Raw genomic sequence first — 21,797 nt, 5'->3', positions numbered from 1 at the left:
ATCCAGGAGGCTCTGTAAGCCCACAGGGGATTTGGAAATCAGGAGGGTGTCGTCAGCGAATAGGAGAGTTGGTATTCTCTTGCCCACCAGGGATGGTGCGTCAGATGGATTTTTCAAAAGGTGCTCCACTACTCCATTCACATACAATGAGAACAGAGTGGGGGCAAGGACGCATCCCTGGCGGACACCCCTATTCACTGGCATTCTAGCAGTCTTCTGTCCCTGCGTACCCCCACCTCACCTGCGCAAAATTTCCCGTGTGCAACTTAACCAATAAAGACAGTATGTATGCAGGCATCCCCAGGTCGGACAGTACCTCCCACAGGCGGTCCCGTGGCACCAGGTCAAAGGCAGTCTTTAAGTCAATAAAGGCGAGATAAAGACTGCCTTTGCCTAGTGCGACCACCTTCCAGTATAAAAGCAACAGTCTAAATGACTGCCCAATGGTCCCGGTGCCCGTCCTAAAGCCTGCTTGGAACTCAGATAGAATTTTGTGGTCATCGGCCCACTGGAGCATTCTCCCAAGGACCACCTTTCCTGCCACCTTCTGTGTAGAGTCAATTAGGCTTATGGGGCGATAGTTAGCTGGGTCGTCCCGACCACCCTTTTTAAAGATCGGACGACCTCGGCTCCCCTCCAGGAGTCAGGGATTGCAGCACCATGATAAGTAGCATTAAGCAGAGAAGAAATGAGCCTCCCCCATTCTTTAAAATTGAGTCGGAGCAAATCCCCTGGTACCCCATCTGGTCCTGCTGCTTTGTTTGGAACTAGGGATTTTATCACATTCTCCACTTCCTTAGCTGTAAAGGAGAAATCCTCACTCTCCCCGGAGGGACCCAATGATGGTGAACTACTCGGCCCCTGGCTTACATCCAGGTTGCTGGTATAAAGAAGGGAGAAGTGATCAAACCATGTTTGCTCAGAGATGTTACAAGTTATGAGAGTATCAATTGGTCTGTTTATAGCCCTAACAAGGTCCCAGAAGCCCCTAGAGTCCCTCCCTGCACTAGCTTCCTTCAGGTCATACCAGAACTGGTCCTCCCACTCTTTCTTAGCTTCGCTAATAGAGAGCTTATACTCCTTCCTAGCAGTACGAATCGGCTCTTCAAAAGTGCCCTTTTCGTCTGACGACATTTCGTGGAATACCACCCCGGATTACCCATAGGTCTCTGGCACTCCCTACCGGGGGGGCCCGGCTATATGTTATAAATAGCTTACCCAGGGCATTAATAGTTTCACAAAAAAGTAGAGATACCTCTGGGGAATCCAGAGAGATAGCGTCAAGCCTGGACAAGGCCGCCACCAAGAGTTCCCCTATGTTCTGGATCTTTCCCTCATCCAAGGCAACCTTACGCCATTTGAGGCGCCTCCCACAGTTGGAGGGACAAACTTCTGCGGTTGACCGTAGTACAGAGAGTTCCTGCGAACCAAATGTAGCCGCCCACATGGGGTACAAAGTCAGGGATAATGGATTGTGATCACTGTCCGTGGTGGACAGAACTTCCATATCGCGCATAAAGCCCCAGAGCTTGAAATCGAGTAGGATGTAGTCTATCCTCGATGAATGGTCCACCTTGTTGAACGTATGTGCTCCACAAGGCTCCGATATTGATCTGCCATTCACCGCCCTTAAACCATATTCCAAGGATAGGGTATTAAGCTGGATGGCCCGTTGGGACCACCTCTTTATGGGCGATAATGTTAGAGATGGGATACCCCTTCTGGCATCCTCTTCAGAGGTACCCAAAATGTCCTCTGCCGCATGGGGCTCAAAAGTACAATTGAGATCCCCTGCGACCAGGACATGCATATCATTACTACAGTGGCTGAGTTCGTCTTCAAGCCCAGATAAGGTTGGGGATGGTAAACCCCCTTTGGTACCCCTGGCATAAATATTAAATATCTCCAAAGTACGCCCTCTCTGGGGCCCCCTGTTTGATAATCTTAATATGTCAGGAGAATTAGTTTCTCTGAGCCTAATATGACAACCCAAAGAAATGCTGACCCATATAAGGAGGCCTCCTGAGGGGCGACCTCTCCCTGAAGAGGGGGGGATTGCTGGAACAAAATACGTGGTATAACCAACCTTATAACAAGGCTCCATACACCAGGTCTCCTGGAAGATACATATCACGAAAGACTCTATAAGGACATTCCAATCTGGAAGATCTAGTTTTCTGGAAATACCCGCAATGTTCCAGCTGACGATCCTTACATCTGTATTCGCTAGAACTTGCTCTTTTGGGGGCTGAGACGTAAACAAGCTAAGCCCAATTCGGGACTCCAGTGGCCTATCCTCAGACTCAGCCTGCTTACAATTGCTCTCTGATAGGAGGCAAACAGGCACAAGCTTGTTCGCGGGGGTGGGAATAAGAGTGGAAGAGAACTCGCGGGGATGGAGAGACCCATGTGGTACACCACACTCAAACACCATGCAGCACCCAGTCGAGTCGGCTACAACAGGTAGCCTCTCGATAGAGGGGTAGGCGCCAAGTCAACAACCGAACCCCAGCCTGGAGGCTCCAAGGCCTATATTTGGCACACAGAACCTAAGGGAGTGGAGATCATGGGGGAATAACCCTCTATCCCCCCCCCCCGGTCTGATAACTAGCATTCTGGGAAGTTACAGGGTGAAGATGGTAATGGAAATAGCTAAGATCATGAGTGCTAATTCCTATATTACCTGGGCTAGAATATTGGTTACAAATAAACCTTGCTACCCTAGCATCCCTGAAATTAACCAGGATGCAATCACCAGCCGTGTCCTTTCTCCTATTTCCTACCCAGCTGGCACGTCTGACGTGAAGAACCTGCCCATCAAATGAACTACGTAGAGGTCTATTCTCCCTTACCCAAAACATAGTTTTATTTTTGAGTTCTTCATACGATTCATGTTTGCCCGCCTTCTGCTGTGGGTCCCCGGTGAGCACCACTACATAAGGCTGACAATCCGGGGGTAGGTTGATGTGGGGATGGTTAATAACTCCCGACGGGCGTTTTTGGTAGAGCTGGTGGATCACAATTTAGGCCCCCTCTTCTTCCCACGCTGTTATGCTGGGATTGCTCTGGGCAGGTAGACTTTGGCAGGGACTATCAGTCCCTTTATCCAAAATCGAAGTGCGATTAGGGCTTATTGGAGCAATAGTTTGAGTAAGACCACCTTGGGCGATAGTATTCGCACACACTTTAGCCCCCAGGACTGCCCCTGGCACTTTAGGTACCCTCACCTCTAATGGTGGGGGATCCCCCTGAGAAATTTTATTTGCCTCTAGCCAACCCTCCTGGTTTTTGAGTGAGAAAAAGTTGTCGAGAGAGGCCTGCTCGAATCTATCAAGCCTCTCCATCAAAACTTTCACTCTTTCAAGTACCAGGAGTATCAAAGATTTCATTAATTTCTCAATTTGAGCGATAGGGGCTTCAGGCAGCACCCGCCGCAATGTTAAAAATACAGGATGTGACCGCCAGGGTGGCGGTCACATCCTAATTTGCACGGAGGGACCGCCGCTGCCCCTGCAGACGGTCCGTCCACCTCTGGTGTGGCGGACGGACCAAGGTCCGTCCGCATCCTAATAGGGCCCTAAGTTTTTACTTTTCATCCAAATAGGGGTAAAAACATAGTAGAAGAATTAGTTTTAATTCTTTTTTTAATAGGGAAAGCGATACCCTCAGGAGTAAAACACCTAGTAGTGATTATTAAAACGACAAACATCTGAGATTGTACGAAAAAAAGAAGGCACAATAACATTGTTAGTTTGAAGGAAAAGGCCTTTAAACTTAACCTCACATTATCATTCCATGATTCTAAAAGGGGAAACCACGTGATACATCTCAGAGGGCAGAATATCAGGTTTAGCCAACCTGATGCTCCTTAACAGTCTTTTTACCATCATATATCGCGGCACTCGACAGGGCTGCCCACTGTCGCCCCTGTTGTTTGTCTTGACCCTCGAACCTCTGGCGATCGCCCTCCGGACTAGACTGGCCGAACGGGGAATATTTGTCGGTGGTACGCCCAATTTGTTATCAATTTACGCCGACGACATCCTTCTGTATTTCCGGGACCTGGAGGAGGATCATTCGGACTTAGCGGCCATTTTTACCCGGTTTGCAGACGTGTCGGGACTGACAATCAACCCGGCGAAGTCGGTGGGGTTCTACTTCCAGGAGGGACAACGGCCGACCCACTTACTATTTGGTACTTCCCAAATCCCGATAGCGCAGGACACGTTTAAATATTTAGGCATACGGGTCTACAAACGGCCAGAGGACCAGATCGATGGCAACATTAGGCGAGCCATTGCTGGCCTTCGGAGTAGTGTGCAGTTCTGGACATCTCTACCGCTGTCTGTCATGGGTAGGATTGCTATATATAAAATGGTCATGCTTCCCCGATTGCTTTATTACTTTGTTAATCTACCGGTTCTACTCCCACAGACCATTTTTAATACCTTGAATACACTCCTGACCACCCTAGTCTGGGGTTCTAGCAGGCGGAGAATAAGCCTTAAAAAACTTCAACTGGGAACAAGGCGTGGAGGCCTGGGTGTACCAGACTTTCGCGGTTATTATTACGCGAGTCAATTACAATGGCTATCAAGATGGGTCGCGGGTAGACAATTGCACGAAATCGGCTTTACCGGTGAGCGGCTGGCGCGTGGCGAACTGCACTCCTTACTACTTCCCGGGGCCAAAGTGCCCAGAGACTGCCACCCTCTTCTGCATACCGCCCTGATATGTTGGCGGAAAGCTTTGACGTACACGTCGTCGGCCACATCGTACGCCGACAACATCCCCCTACTGGGAATCCCAACACCACAAGGGCGGCTGACGCACTGTAGATTGCGGCCGTGGATGGATACGGGGGTAGACAGAGTGGGCGACTTGTTTGGAGATGACGCGTTATTAGACCACGCCTCCTTTGTGCAGACCACGGGAGCCCCTCCACGACTATACCTCCTACATGCCACGGTCACACACTACATACGTACTACATGAGCCCCACAGCGTACCAGACCGGAGCAACACGAGCTAGTGCACCTACTATATCACATGGGAACTGGGGGTCACCTTGTGAGGTGGTTATACCATGGTATTAGGGAACACGCTGCTATGTCCCTTACTCCCCTCAGGAACACCTGGATGTTAGATACAGGGGAGGACATGACAGATGGGGCATGGAAGGTTGTCACGGAACACCCTAGAAGAGTGTCCAGAAATGTGAAGTTTAAATTTATCCAAGCCATGTTACTACATCGGGCATACCTTACCCCACAAAGGCTGCATAGGATGTTTCCTGCCTCTTCCCATTGCTGTCCCCGGTGTCAAGTGGAGGAGGCTGGCCTTCTCCACATGTTATGGTCCTGCCTGCGCATAGAAGGCTATTGGGGTCAGGTGCGACACATCCTGTGTACTGCCACGGGCATGCAGATACCAGAGGGGGCGCTGCCGTGCTTGCTGGGACACAGGAAAAGACCTAAAGGTCGTAGGGCCCCACTGAAGTTCATGGTCTTAGCATTACTACTGGCGGTCAGGACACTGACTATGAGGTGGAAATCTGCACGACCCCCGACTGTAGAGGCCTGGCGGTCCGAAGTACTGAAGTGGGGTAGGGCTGAAGGTACAATACTCAGGAGGGAGGAGGAACGAGGGCTACGGAAACACCCAATAGCACAGGAGTGGGAACAGATACTGTTGGAGCTGGAAGATATGGACTTGATGCCCACCCAGACGGGGGCTGCGTTATAGATATGGCTGGGCAAGGGTAGTGGGTTCATGAATAGGGAAAGGTCCGGTGTGCGCACAGGACGGCTGGAGACGAGGATGATGATCACACTTATTTAGATAAGTCAGTTCTCTGAGACCACTAGGCCCGGGAAGATGCCATGGCCTGAGCAGAGAAGTCAGGAGATGTACGAAGCGGGGTGGGGGGTGGGGAGGGATAGAGACTGGCGACGCCTTTACTTCTGAAGTCATGAATGTATACATGCTGAGAACTGATTGAGCATCCACAGCTCGAGTTCACTAGTACAGAAGTACCACTTGTGTATAGAGGTGCCCAAGCTGCTGCTGGAGATTTGTATAGACTACATGTTGTGAGGACACTGAGTCAGATGGTTCTAATGTTGGGGGGGAGGAAAACAGAAAAGACTGTATAAATGATGTAGACACTGTAATCCTCTTGAAATATATGAAGCAGTCATCAATAAACAGTTTATTAAAAAAACAGTCTTCTTACCATAATCTCTTGACCAACTGTAATGCCATTCACCAGAACATGACCTGCTGAAATAGCTGATCTGTATAAATTTACCGACCTGTAAGCTAAACCCTTTGAAAAGAAAACCGTTAAGAAATTCAACACCTGAACTACATCTGCTGATACAGGATCCAGGTCCCTTGCCACACACCAACCATTCCATTTATTTCATGCCGATCTGTAGGCCTTCCTAGTTCCAGGTGCTCCGGATTCCACAATGAGTTTCGAAGCTTTTGATGAAAGCCCTGGCTTTCTCCAGACTCTCCTGAAAGTCTCCAACCCATAAGTTGGAGTTGTCCGGTCTCTACAAGACCATGTTTTTCTCCTTGTGGACCCTGTAAGATCCCTTGAAACATGGGAAGAAGTACTGGGAGGTCCACACTCATCTCTATCAATATAGGGTACCAAGCTTGTGAACTCCAAAAGGGGGTGATCTTTACCACAGTCTCCCTCCATTTGCAAATCATCCCTGTTACACTGCTGATCATTGCAAAGGGTGGGGGAAGCATAGGGATGGAGACCCCTCCAATGCTGCAGAAAAGCATCTATCCCGGCCGCTTCCAGATCGGGGTGCTAACTGAAGAACTTTCCCAGTTGAGCATTGGTTCTGTTTGCAAAAAGGTCTACCTGAAAGGGGCCCCATAGAAGGTTCATTTTAGAGAATACAGTACTGTCTAAGGTCCAGTCGCTTGAATCGAAAACATTTCGTGATTACCAATCTGCCACTCAATTCGTTTTCCCTGGGATGTGTTCTCCCTGGACATAAATGTTCTCTCCATACAGTTTTCCCAAAAAACTTTAGCTAAATCTGCTAGGCCCTTCAAGCGAGGGCCTCCCAACCTGTTTGCATATCTTACAGCAGAAACAGTGTCCATCCTCAAAACTACAGAGCATCTGGCAGTCGGATCTCCAAAGTATTTTATAGCAAAAGAGCCCGCTGATAACTCTAAACAATTTATATGCAGCTTATTTTCCTGCTCTGTCCATCTCCTGCCAGTTCTCTGCAATCCGCATCTTGCACCCCAAACTTCCAAACTTGCATCCGCTTCTACAGCCAGATACGCCGTCACTCCAAAAATTGCTCGCCCATTCCAGGCTTCCATATTTCTCAACCACCACGTCAATTCTTGCTTTGCTTCTAGGACTAGCCATACATTTTCCGAATATTTTAATCCATTCCTTAAATAAAAAAGCCTTTAGTCTCTCTAAGGCCCTGCGATGCAAAGGACCCGGAAAAATTGCTTGAATTGTAGAAGATAGGAGGCCACCAATGTGAACTAACATTCTTAAAGAGACACGGTTTGACATGAGAGTATTCCTTATTTGCTTTCGAATCCTTTTTAACTTCTCTTTGGGTAAATTCAATACTCACTCCAGCGTGTCCACTATAAAACCTAAAAACTGGGCTTGATGACTCGGTACAAACTGAGATTTTGTTCTGTTTACTACAAAACCCAAGGATTCTCGCAAACCTACTGCTAGTTTTGTATTTGAAAGCAGAGTCAACCTGTCTTGATCCATCAACAGAATGTTGTCTAAATAGATTATCAGACCTACACCTCTCTCTCTCAGATACGCTGCCACAGCCCTTAGAATCTTCGTGAAGCACCAGGTTTCCAACGATAGGTCGAAAGGCAAGCAAACCAACTTCCACAAATGATGTTTCCACGCAAACCACAGAACCGTTTGATGATCCATGCAAATCGGAATTGTAAGGTAGGCATCCTTTAACTCCCGTCTAGTCATCCAATCCCCATTCATCAACACATCATTCAGCAAGTGTATCCCCTCCATTTTGAAGTGATGGTAAACCACCCAATTGTTCTGCTCCTGCAGGTTTATAACTGGACGCATACCTTTGTCTTTTCTACCAGAAACATGTTGCTCTCAAAACCGTTGACTTGATCTCTCTCTTTTACTATCACCCCTTTCTTCATTAGTTCTTGAACCTCTAAACCTGTCAGATTCATTTGTTCCTTTGGGAAGACTAAGTATCTTGGTAAAACGTTCTGAATTGGATGAGCAATAAACTCTGTCTGAAATCCCTGCACTGTTTCGAAAACCCAAGGGTTCCTTGATATCAAAATCCATGCCAGAGTCTGCTGCCCAATTTTAAGGGGTTAACAGAAAGGTCTAGACTTACCACTTGATCCTCTGCTCCGCCAGTCTATGCGGTTGTATCTTCCCCTTGTTTTCTGCCTCTAGGGGTAAAATCCGCCACTGCAGAATGACTATTGCCCTGGTATCCCCTGTAACTGCTCGAAAAGGGACCTCTGTTGATGCCTTGGCCTGGGAACCGGTTCCGTATTCTCCCGGCAGACTCAAAAACACCATAGTTGAAAACCTTTTTAATCTCTCTTTGAGACTTATGTAGTGAGCTAGAGGCCCCCACATACCTCGAAATGTCCTCAATAAAAGCTTCACCAAAAAGGAGACCATTGCCAGAAGGCCCTTCCTCTTTGGATGCCAGATTGACTAACTCTGGGTCTATTTTCAGTAAAATACTCTTCCTTCTTTCAGTAGAGAGTCCAGCATTAGCGTTACCTAACAAGCAAAAGGCTCTCTGGACCCACTGACGCAATTCTCCACATCAAAATGTTTTTTAAAGGCATAGGCCTCCTCAGTCACGTCGAAAATTTTAGTCATTGGCCAACTATATCCAGCAACCTGTCTTGACAGGATTTTAGACCACTATCAATACCCTTTCTAGGGTCGCGACCTCGTTTTGCGATAAAGGCAAGACTCTTAGAATCAAGTTCTGGAGTCATCAAAACTTTATTATCAATAGTAAGCTGTGGGCACTCGGACCTCAGTCTTACACGCACCTATTTACGTATCTCCTAAAGCCTGCTTGGAACTCAGATAGAATTTTGTGGTCATCGGCCCACTGGAGCATTCTCCCAAGGACCACCTTTCCTGCCACCTTCTGTGTAGAGTCAATTAGGCTTATGGGGCGATAGTTAGCTGGGTCGTCCCGACCACCCTTTTTAAAGATCGGACGACCTTGGCTCCCCTCCAGGAGTCAGGGATTGCAGCACCATGATAAGTAGCATTAAGCAGAGAAGAAATGAGCCTCCCCCATTCTTTAAAATTGAGTCGGAGCAAATCCCCTGGTACCCCATCTGGTCCTGCTGCTTTGTTTGGAACTAGGGATTTTATCACATTCTCCACTTCCTTAGCTGTAAAGGAGAAATCCTCACTCTCCCCGGAGGGACCCAATGATGGTGAACTACTCGGCCCCTGGCTTACATCCAGGTTGCTGGTATAAAGAAGGGAGAAGTGATCAAACCATGTTTGCTCAGAGATGTTACAAGTTATGAGAGTATCAATTGGTCTGTTTATAGCCCTAACAAGGTCCCAGAAGCCCCTAGAGTCCCTTCCTGCACTAGCTTCCTTCAGGTCATACCAGAACTGGTCCTCCCACTCTTTCTTAGCTTCGCTAATAGAGAGCTTATACTCCTTCCTAGCAGTACGAATCGGCTCTTCAAAAGTGCCCTTTTCGTCTGACGACATTTCGTGGAATACCACCCCGGATTACCCATAGGTCTCTGGCACTCCCTACCGGGGGGGCCCGGCTATATGTTATAAATAGCTTACCCAGGGCATTAATAGTTTCACAAAAAAGTAGAGATACCTCTGGGGAATCCAGAGAGATAGCGTCAAGCCTGGACAAGGCCGCCACCAAGAGTTCCCCTATGTTCTGGATCTTTCCCTCATCCAAGGCAACCTTACGCCATTTGAGGCGCCTCCCACAGTTGGAGGGACAAACTTCTGCGGTTGACCGTAGTACAGAGAGTTCCTGCGAACCAAATGTAGCCGCCCACATGGGGTACAAAGTCAGGGATAATGGATTGTGATCACTGTCCGTGGTGGACAGAACTTCCATATCGCGCATAAAGCCCCAGAGCTTGAAATCGAGTAGGATGTAGTCTATCCTCGATGAATGGTCCACCTTGTTGAACGTATGTGCTCCACAAGGCTCCGATATTGATCTGCCATTCACCGCCCTTAAACCATATTCCAAGGATAGGGTATTAAGCTGGATGGCCCGTTGGGACCACCTCTTTATGGGCGATAATGTTAGAGATGGGATACCCCTTCTGGCATCCTCTTCAGAGGTACCCAAAATGTCCTCTGCCGCATGGGGCTCAAAAGTACAATTGAGATCCCCTGCGACCAGGACATGCATATAATTACTACAGTGGCTAAGTTCGTCTTCAAGCCCAGATAAGGTTGGGGATGGTAAACCCCCTTTGGTACCCCTGGCATAAATATTAAATATCTCCAAAGTACGCCCTCTCTGGGGCCCCCTGTTTGATAATCTTAATATGTCAGGAGAATTAGTTTCTCTGAGCCTAATATGACAACCCAAAGAAATGCTGACCCATATAAGGAGGCCTCCTGAGGGGCGACCTCTCCCTGAAGAGGGGGGATTGCTGGAACAAAATACGTGGTATAACCAACCTTATAACAAGGCTCCATACACCAGGTCTCCTGGAAGATACATATCACAAAAGACTCTATAAGGACATTCCAATCTGGAAGATCTAGTTTTCTGGAAATACCCGCAATGTTCCAGCTGACGATCCTTACATCTGTATTCGCTAGAACTTGCTCTTTTGGGGGCTGAGACGTAAACAAGCTAAGCCCAATTCGGGACTCCAGTGGCCTATCCTCAGACTCAGCCTGCTTACAATTGCTCTCTGATAGGAGGCAAACAGGCACAAGCTTGTTCGCGGGGGTGGGAATAAGAGTGGAAGAGAACTCGCGGGGATGGAGAGACCCATGTGGTACACCACACTCAAACACCATGCAGCACCCAGTCGAGTCGGCTACAACAGGTAGCCTCTCGATAGAGGGGTAGGCGCCAAGTCAACAACCGAACCCCAGCCTGGAGGCTCCAAGGCCTATATTTGGCACACAGAACCTAAGGGAGTGGAGATCATGGGGGAATAACCCTCTATCCCCCCCCCCCCGGTCTGATAACTAGCATTCTGGGAAGTTACAGGGTGAAGATGGTAATGGAAATAGCTAAGATCATGAGTGCTAATTCCTATATTACCTGGGCTAGAATATTGGTTACAAATAAACCTTGCTACCCTAGCATCCCTGAAATTAACCAGGATGCAATCACCAGCCGTGTCCTTTCTCCTATTTCCTACCCAGCTGGCACGTCTGACGTGAAGAACCTGCCCATCAAATGAACTACGTAGAGGTCTATTCTCCCTTACCCAAAACATAGTTTTATTTTTGAGTTCTTCATACGATTCATGTTTGCCCGCCTTCTGCTGTGGGTCCCCGGTGAGCACCACTACATAAGGCTGACAATCCGGGGGTAGGTTGATGTGGGGATGGTTAATAACTCCCGACGGGCGTTTTTGGTAGAGCTGGTGGATCACAATTTAGGCCCCCTCTTCTTCCCACGCTGTTATGCTGGGATTGCTCTGGGCAGGTAGACTTTGGCAGGGACTATCAGTCCCTTTATCCAAAATCGAAGTGCGATTAGGGCTTATTGGAGCAATAGTTTGAGTAAGACCACCTTGGCCGATAGTATTCGCACACACTTTAGCCCCCAGGACTGCCCCTGGCACTTTAGGTACCCTCACCTCTAATGGTGGGGGATCCCCCTGAGAAATTTTATTTGCCTCTAGCCAACCCTCCCGGTTTTTGAGTGAGAAAAAGTTGTCGAGAGAGGCCTGCTCGAATCTATCAAGCCTCTCCATCAAAACTTTCACTCTTTCAAGTACCAGGAGTATCAAAGATTTCATTAATTTCTCAATTTGAGCGATAGGGGCTTCAGGCAGCACCCGCCGCAATGTTAAAAATACAGGATGTGACCGCCAGGGTGGCGGTCACATCCTAATTTGCACGGAGGGACCGCCGCTGCCCCTGCAGACGGTCCGTCCACCTCTGGTGTGGCGGACGGACCAAGGTCCGTCCGCATCCTAATAGGGCCCTAAGTTTTTACTTTTCATCCAAATAGGGGTAAAAACATAGTAGAAGAATTAGTTTTAATTCTTTTTTTAATAGGGAAAGCGATACCCTCAGGAGTAAAACACCTAGTAGTGATTATTAAAACGACAAACATCTGAGATTGTACGAAAAAAAAGAAGGCACAATAACATTGTTAGTTTGAAGGACAAGGCCTTTAAACTTAACCTCACATTATCATTCCATGATTCTAAAAGGGGAAACCACGTGATACATCTCAGAGGGCAGAATATCAGGTTTAGCCAACCTGATGCTCCTTAACAGTCTTCTTACCATCATATATCGCGGCACTCGACAGGGCTGCCCACTGTCGCCCCTGTTGTTTGTCTTGACCCTCGAACCTCTGGCGATCGCCCTCCGGACTAGACTGGCCGAACGGGGAATATTTGTCGGTGGTACGCCCAATTTGTTATCAATTTACGCCGACGACATCCTTCTGTATTTCCGGGACCTGGAGGAGGATCATTCGGACTTAGCGGCCATTTTTACCCGGTTTGCAGACGTGTCGGGACTGACAATCAACCCGGCGAAGTCGGTGGGGTTCTCCTTCCAGGAGGGACAACGGCCGACCCACTTACTATTTGGTACTTCCCAAATCCCGATAGCGCAGGACACGTTTAAATATTTAGGCATACGGGTCTACAGACGGCCGGAGGACCAGATCGATGGCAACATTAGGCGAGCCATTGCTGGCCTTCGGAGTAGTGTGCAGTTCTGGACATCTCTACCGCTGTCTGTCATGGGTAGGATTGCTATATATAAAATGGTCATGCTTCCCCGATTGCTTTATTACTTTGTTAATCTACCGGTTCTACTCCCACAGACCATTTTTAATACCTTGAATACACTCCTGACCACCTTAGTCTGGGGTTCTAGCAGACGGAGAATAAGCCTTAAAAAACTTCAACTGGGAACAAGGCGTGGAGGCCTGGGTGTACCAGACTTTCGCGGTTATTATTACGCGAGTCAATTACAATGGCTATCAAGATGGGTGGCGGGTAGACAATTGCACGAAATCGGCTTTACCGGTGAGCGGCTGGCGCGTGGCGAACTGCACTCCTTACTACTTCCCGGGGCCAAAGTGCCCAGAGACTGCCACCCTCTTCTGCATACCGCCCTGATATGTTGGCGGAAAGCTTTGACGTACACGTCGTCGGCCACATCATACGCCGACAACATCCCCCTACTGGGAATCCCAACACCACAAGGGCGGCTGACGCACTGTAGATTGCGGCCGTGGATGGATACGGGGGTAGACAGAGTGGGCGACTTGTTTGGAGATGACGCGTTATTAGACCACGCCTCCTTTGTGCAGACCACGGGAGCCCCTCCACGACTATACCTCCTACATGCCACGGTCACACACTACATACGTACTACATGAGCCCCACAGCGTACCAGACCGGAGCAACACGAGCTAGTGCACCTACTATATCACATGGGAACTGGGGGTCACCTTGTGAGGTGGTTATACCATGGTATTAGGGAACACGCTGCTATGTCCCTTACTCCCCTCAGGAACACCTGGATGTTAGATACAGGGGAGGACATGACAGATGGGGCATGGAAGGTTGTCACGGAACACCCTAGAAGAGTGTCCAGAAATGTGAAGTTTAAATTTATCCAAGCCATGTTACTACATCGGGCATACCTTACCCCACAAAGGCTGCATAGGATGTTTCCTGCCTCTTCCCATTGCTGTCCCCGGTGTCAAGTGGAGGAGGCTGGCCTTCTCCACATGTTATGGTCCTGCCCGCGCATAGAAGGCTATTGGGGTCAGGTGCGACACATCCTGTGTACTGCCACGGGCATGTAGATACCAGAGGGGGCGCTGCCGTGCTTGCTGGGACACAGGAAAAAACCTAAAGGTCGTAGGGCCCCACTGAAGTTCATGGTCTTAGCATTACTACTGGCGGTCAGGACACTGACTATGAGGTGGAAATCTGCACGACCCCCGACTGTAGAGGCCTGGCGGTCCGAAGTACTGAAGTGGGGTAGGGCTGAAGGTACAATACTCAGGAGGGAGGAGGATCGAGGGCTACGGAAACACCCAATAGCACAGGAGTGGGAACAGATACTGTTGGAGCTGGAAGACATGGACTTGATGCCCACCCAGACGGGGGCTGCGTTATAGATATGGCTGGGCAAGGGTAGTGGGTTCATGAATAGGGAAAGGTCCGGTGTGCGCACAGGACGGCTGGAGACGAGGATGATGATCACACTTATTTAGATAAGTCAGTTCTCTGAGACCACTAGGCCCGGGAAGATGCCATGGCCTGAGCAGAGAAGTCAGGAGATGTACGAAGCGGGGTGGGGGGTGGGGAGGGATAGAGACTGGCGACGCCTTTACTTCTGAAGTCATGAATGTATACATGCTGAGAACTGATTGAGCATCCACAGCTCGAGTTCACTAGTACAGAAGTACCACTTGTGTATAGAGGTGCCCGAGCTGCTGCTGGAGATTTGTATAGACTACATGTTGTGAGGACACTGAGTCAGATGGTTCTAATGTTGGGGGGGAGGAAAACAGAAAAGACTGTATAAATGATGTAGACACTGTAATCCTCTTGAAATATATGAAGCAGTCATCAATAAACAGTTTATTAAAAAAACAGTCTTCTTACCATAATCTCTTGACCAACTGTAATGCCATTCACCAGAACATGACCTGCTGAAATAGCTGATCTGTATAAATTTACCGACCTGTAAGCTAAACCCTTTGAAAAGAAAACCGTTAAGAAATTCAACACCTGAACTACATCTGCTGATACAGGATCCAGGTCCCTTGCCACACACCAACCATTCCATTTATTTCATGCCGATCTGTAGGCCTTCCTAGTTCCAGGTGCTCCGGATTCCACAATGAGTTTCGAAGCTTTTGATGAGAGCCCTGGCTTTCTCCAGACTCTCCTGAAAGTCTCCAACCCATAAGTTGGAGTTGTCCGGTCTCTACAAGACCATGTTTTTCTCCTTGTGGACCCTGTAAGATCCCTTGAAACATGGGAAGAAGTACTGGGAGGTCCACACTCATCTCTATCAATATAGGGTACCAAGCTTGTGAACTCCAAAAGGGGGTGATCCTTACCACAGTCTCCCTCCATTTGCAAATCATCCCTGTTACACTGCTGATCATTGCAAAGGGTGGGGGAAGCATAGGGATGGAGACCCCTCCAATGCTGCAGAAAAGCATCTATCCCGGCCGCTTCCAGATCGGGGTGCTAACTGAAGAACTTTCCCAGTTGAGCATTGATTCTGTTTGCAAAAAGGTCTACCTGAAAGGGGCCCCATAGAAGGTTCATTTTAGAGAATACAGTACTGTCTAAGGTCCAGTCGCTTGAATCGAAAACATTTCGTGATTACCAATCTGCCACTCAATTCGTTTTCCCTGGGATGTGTTCTCCCTGGACATAAATGTTCTCTCCATACAGTTTTCCCAAAAAACTTTAGCTAAATCTGCTAGGCCCTTCATGCGAGGGCCTCCCAACCTGTTTGCATATCTTACAGCAGAAACAGTGTCCATCCTCAAAACTACAGAGCATCTGGCAGTCGGATCTCCAAAGTATTTTATAGCAAAAGAGCCCGCTGATAACTCTAAACAATTTATATGCAGCTTATTTTCCTGCTCTGTCCATCTCCTGCCAGTTCTCTGCAATCCGCATCTTGCACCCCAAACTTCCAAACTTGCATCCGCTTCTACAGCCAGATACGCCGTCACTCCAAAAATTGCTCGCCCATTCCAGGCTTCCATATTTCTCAACCACCACGTCAATTCTTGCTTTGCTTCTAGGACTAGCCATACATTTTCCGAATATTTTAATCCATTCCTTAAATAAAAAAGCCTTTAGTCTCTCTAAGGCCCTGCGATGCAAAGGACCCGGAAAAATTGCTTGAATTGTAGAAGATAGGAGGCCACCAATGTGAACTAACATTCTTAAAGAGACACGGTTTGACATGAGAGTATTCCTTATTTGCTTTCGAATCCTTTTTAACTTCTCTTTGGGTAAATTCAATACTCACTCCAGCGTGTCCACTATAAAACCTAAAAACTGGGCTTGATGACTCGGTACAAACTGAGATTTTGTTCTGTTTACTACAAAACCCAAGGATTCTCGCAAACCTACTGCTAGTTTTGTATTTGAAAGCAGAGTCAACCTGTCTTGATCCATCAACAGAATGTTGTCTAAATAGATTATCAGACCTACACCTCTCTCTCTCAGATACGCTGCCACAGGCCTTAGAATCTTCGTGAAGCACCAGGTTTCCAACGATAGGTCGAAAGGCAAGCAAACCAACTTCCACAAATGATGTTTCCACGCAAACCACAGAACCGTTTGATGATCCATGCAAATCGGAATTGTAAGGTAGGCATCCTTTAACTCCCGTCTAGTCATCCAATCCCCATTCATCAACACATCATTCAGCAAGTGTATCCCCTCCATTTTGAAGTGATGGTAAACCACCCAATTGTTCTGCTCCTGCAGGTTTATAACTGGACGCATACCTTTGTCTTTTCTACCAGAAACATGTTGCTCTCAAAACCGTTGACTTGATCTCTCTCTTTTACTATCACCCCTTTCTTCATTAGTTCTTGAACCTCTAAACCTGTCAGATTCATTTGTTCCTTTGGGAAGACTAAGTATCTTGGTAAAACGTTCTGAATTGGATGAGCAATAAACTCTGTCTGAAACCCCTGCACTGTTTCGAAAACCCAAGGGTTCCTTGATATCAAAATCCATGCCAGAGTCTGCTGCCCAATTTTAAGGGGATAACAGAAAGGTCTAGACTTACCACTTGATCCTCTGCTCCGCCAGTCTATGCGGTTGTATCTTCCCCTTGTTTTCTGCCTCTAGGGGTAAAATCCGCCACTGCAGAATGACTATTGCCCTGGTATCCCCTGTAACTGCTCGAAAAGGGACCTCTGTTGATGCCTTGGCCTGGGAACCGGTTCCGTATTCTCCCGGCAGACTCAAAAACACCATAGTTGAAAACCTTTTTAATCTCTCTTTGAGACCTATGTAGTGAGCTAGAGGCCCCCACATACCTCGAAATGTCCTCAATAAAAGCTTCACCAAAAAGGAGACCATTGCCAGAAGGCCCTTCCTCTTTGGATGCCAGATTGACTAACTCTGGGTCTATTTTCAGTAAAATACTCTTCCTTCTTTCAGTAGAGAGTCCAGCATTAGCGTTACCTAACAAGCAAAAGGCTCTCTGGACCCACTGACGCAATTCTCCACATCAAAATGTTTTTTAAAGGCATAGGCCTCCTCAGTCACGTCGAAAATCTTAGTCATTGGCCAACTATATCCAGCAACCTGTCTTGACAGGATTTTAGACCACTATCAATACCCTTTCTAGGGTCGCGACCTCGTTTTGCGATAAAGGCAAGACTCTTAGAATCAAGTTCTGGAGTCACCAAAACTTTATTATCAATAGTAAGCTGTGGGCACTCGGACCTCAGTCTTACACGCACCTATTTACGTATCTCCCTTCGGATCCAATGCTGAATATAATCAGCCATCTGATCTGAAGGACACCATTCTGGTGGGGGTTCAATCAGTCAAAGGGTCGAACATGTTCCGACCCTGGGGGTCTACCGGAGAACCACTCTCCTTGTTCAATGTGCCATCCATTGTCAGCTTCTTATTGTATGAGGAATCATCCTCTAAATCAAAATCGGATAAACAACACAGTTCTACCTCTGCAGTCCTGTAGGATTAAACACAAATAAAAGTCTTGCCCCTGCGACCCTTCTTCAACACTTCATCATGTGGTCCTTTTGTTTGCCCATCGTTGATGCCCGAGGCACCTTCCACTTGCCTGTCCATACAGCATACATGTTCTACTAAAGTAGATTTCTTTTTTTTACTCAGAGGGATATTAAAAACCACACCCTTCCTTTTCTGAGAAGTTTTCTTAGCTGACCCATGCGCAGCCTCTGTTTCTGGTGCCGACCAGAAACGTTCCTCATCCTTCCTGGATAACCTTGAAACCAAAATCTCTAACTTCCTTTCCATCCTAAGAGACACCTCTGTGGTGATTTTCTCAATGGCCTTATTAAGTTTATCCTCCATCGATCCTTCACCTTGCTCCATAATACACTAAAACTCAAAAGGTATGAATCCAAAACTGCCAAGAAAAAAATAGCTCTCAAGGTTCCCTCAAAACACTGCCAAGTAAAAATTACCCTCAAGGTAGGTAAACAACTAAGTTATGTACAAACTACAATTTAATCTCAAAATCACTAAAATTGCCAAAACTCTGAGAAAACTAAAGCCTAGAAGCTTAACAATACCCCCGCCTCCCCAAAAAATACCTCTCTGAGCCGATCTCCAAGACTCTGAGTAATACCTCCAAAGGTGATCAGAGTAACAATAAAACACACCAGAGAACAGAAGAACAGCTGAAAGTAGAAACGTCGATGCAGTATAACTAGTCTGACAGAGCAAGCGTTCTAAGCAAGGCGCCTGCTATGGATAACAAATTATGACAAAATACCTAAAGTGTTCAAGGCAATGGGCCCGTTATGGAAAATAATGTTTTTTAGCGGTCGTGTGCACAAGGCTCTGGCCACGTCATGATAGCCTGGAGGAAAATCTCAGATGCTGGTCTCTGCCACAGCGAGAGGTAGCAGGTGAGGAGTGTGCTCGCGCTGCAAAACCATGGAAACTCCATCACGAAGCAAGACCATTACTTGAAAATGGATTGCTCGTGCGATGAAGGCCGAACAAGGTGAACGAAAGCAAAAACGGTCTCAAAAAGGGAAAGATAAAGAGGGTGGAATGGATAAACTTTACAACTTGAACAATAACTGGTAAAACCCCTAACGGTTATTTAGAAAATAAAACATGGACAAGGTCACAAAATACCAGAAATCAGACACACACACCAAATATATGTCCCATACACTTATAGCCTAAAATCTAAGCGCTCATTACAAACACACAACCAGTAACATTAAAACTATATGGGAGACAGACTTGTACTTATCTAATTGAGCAGCAGCAATAAAAGAAGGGAGAGTACTGGTTGGTGGGGGTTTTTATTCTATTGGAGTGTTGTTCAAAAGTTCTATATTCTCTATTCTAGAAACTTTTAACATGCTGCTGAGTGGTGGCAATGCAGGATTTATTGCATACTTTAGGCCTCTGGGTCTTGACATAAAATCTGATTTGATAAAATTCTACATTGTTAACCACTCAGCAGAGCTTTATCATTGTCCATTGTCTCTGATTATTCAGCATTCTGTTTATATATGTGTTTCATTCTTCATGCTTAATGACACAAGTAAGTATTTTTTCTTGGGGTATGGCCTACCCCCATCAAAGATGACTTCTTAATAGTAAAGCTCTGCGCCCCAGCTCCTAATCCTGAAAGTCCTGGGAATACCCATCTGTAATCCGAATATGACTGCAGCAAATCTGAATGCCAAAGTGATCGAGCTGCGAAGAGCTACCAAATTTGGGATCGGAAACCGCTAGTGGAGCAGGAGAAGCCTGCTTAAGTAGCACGCTGTGGTCTTGTTCCTTTGCTCCCTGCCCGCATTAAAGAGGCACAGCTCCTGAGAGGTACAGGCACCCGTTCCCCAACCCTATGCTGTGCTCTGTCTCCTGGCTGTTAGGCCTGGTGAGATAGATGCTCCTGTGGAGTGGTGAGTGGTTGGCACTGTGCGGCGCCTTGCTATCAAAAGAGTGCTTGGTCTTTCCACATCACAGGCCTTTGAACTGTGAGGAAAATATTGGCACATTTGTCCTTGTACTTCTGCCGCTTGCGGAGGCCTGGATACCCTTGGTTTGGTGCGACCTCAATGTTGGGCCCTGATCCTGCTGTTGCATGATTTTTGCTCCCATACTGGACATTACCAGGTATGTTTTTATAACTGCTAAATACCTCACCTGGAGTGAGTTGTCTTCTTTACGACTGAACACAAACTGAGTGTTGCAGATAAACAAGGAGGTGAGAGTAGCAGGACACTGTAGTGGGTGGGGGGATCCTGCTTCGTTGTGCCTGGTGTATGAGGACTTGCTTATCTGTTTGCAGGCCCCCATCACATCCATAGAGTTGAAAACTACCTTGTCAGACTGGGCTCCCCTGGTGGCATGACGGAGCTGAATCCTATTCCAGTGACATATTAATAACCTACCTGTGGGGTTGGCAAAATGGGGAAAGTGGATGCCAAACAAGCAAAGCTCTCCTTTGAACAGAAACTGAGTCAACCAGCCGGCTCTCACTCTAGAGCTGCCTCACCTAATACAGCATCAGCCATATACAACACTGGAGATGATTTGGACTTAGACGATTGATCCATACTGATAGACATGAAATCCAGCCTTAAAGCCATAGATATTAAAATCAAGCATTTCACCTGTAGAATGGATCTGATGATGGAGTGGCTTGACAGTTATGGTGAATGTATCAGTCAAGCTGAATGGAGAATTTAGTCCATGAAATTTGAAATGCCGACCCTACAGACCGCTGTCTTCTAAATGCCACGAGATTTGGCCAAAATAATTGCTAAAAATGAAAAAAACAAAGACTTGGAATTATGCTCCAGGGGAACAATATTCACATTCATTCATTACGGAAGCCTACAAATATAGGTAAAAAGTGTTGTTCAATCTCTCCTTACCACTTTGTTTGAGAGGCCTGACTTTTCTGACACATAGGTCACAGGTGCCCCCACTTGATTGGTGATCCCTAGACTACAGAATTACTCAGACTGTCGCACAGTCTTGTGCTTGGCCCAAGAAAGGGTCCACTTCAATACCAAGGATCATATATAGTGTTCTTTACAATAGCAGTATATGAAGCCAGGAGAGCCTACTCAGATTTGAAAAAGTTGCTAAGATCTCACAATGTAAAATATGCTATACTCTTCCCGACACTTCTGAAGCTGAACCAAATGAATAGGGGCTAAATGCGTAGAAATGTATCAGTACCAGTTGCTTGCAGTTATGTGCTTAAACTGAATGCTCTTCTGCCTGGATTTAGTTGTAAAGAGCTATAACAGATTCATTTTTGGTTGGTCCCATTTTGGACAGATGAATCGAGGTGTGTCCTTCAGGCTGTTTAATTCCCTCATGAGAGGGGAAGTAATAGTAATGCATACTCTAAATTAGGTTATTACTGGTTTATAAATATATTTCATGCTTTGCAGTCCGAGTTTGTGTTGCTAGCCCACCCCAATGCTTAAACGCAAAAGTCTATGGCATGCATTCCTCCGATTAGGGTGGGAATATAAACTTACTGTTGGAGTTTACAGTGTAGAAGAGAGGTTAGGGAAACAGAGTTATCTTGCAGAGAATTTGTTTATAAGGGTTTTACTACTTGCTAATACTGTTATCATTGTACACTTTGGGGAGCTCACTGTTCAGATTGTATAGATAATAGAATGTACATTATGAGGCAACTCAAGATGATTTACTGTAATTTTGAGGCCGGGTGTACCCAAAGAAAAAGAGACGCATATCTTGAACGTAATGGTATAGAAATAACTATGCTATTTCAGTGACCAAATATCTACAGTTTTGCCTAACCCGTGTGCCCTAATAGG

At 46.9% G+C, this 21,797-nt stretch overlaps 1 protein-coding gene across 2 annotated transcripts in view; it reads left to right on the top strand.

The window, feature by feature from the left end:
• Window positions 1-21,797, top strand: part of SOX30 (SRY-box transcription factor 30) — an 879,778-nt gene that overhangs the window by 227,415 nt on the left and 630,566 nt on the right. The window lies entirely within an intron of this gene.

The sequence above is a fragment of the Lissotriton helveticus genome, chromosome 7, assembly GCF_964261635.1.
Source record: "Lissotriton helveticus chromosome 7, aLisHel1.1, whole genome shotgun sequence".
Classification (NCBI taxonomy): Eukaryota; Metazoa; Chordata; class Amphibia; order Caudata; family Salamandridae; genus Lissotriton; species Lissotriton helveticus.
The sequence above is the reverse complement of the archived record's forward strand: the minus strand, read 5'-3'. Positions and strand labels throughout refer to the sequence as shown.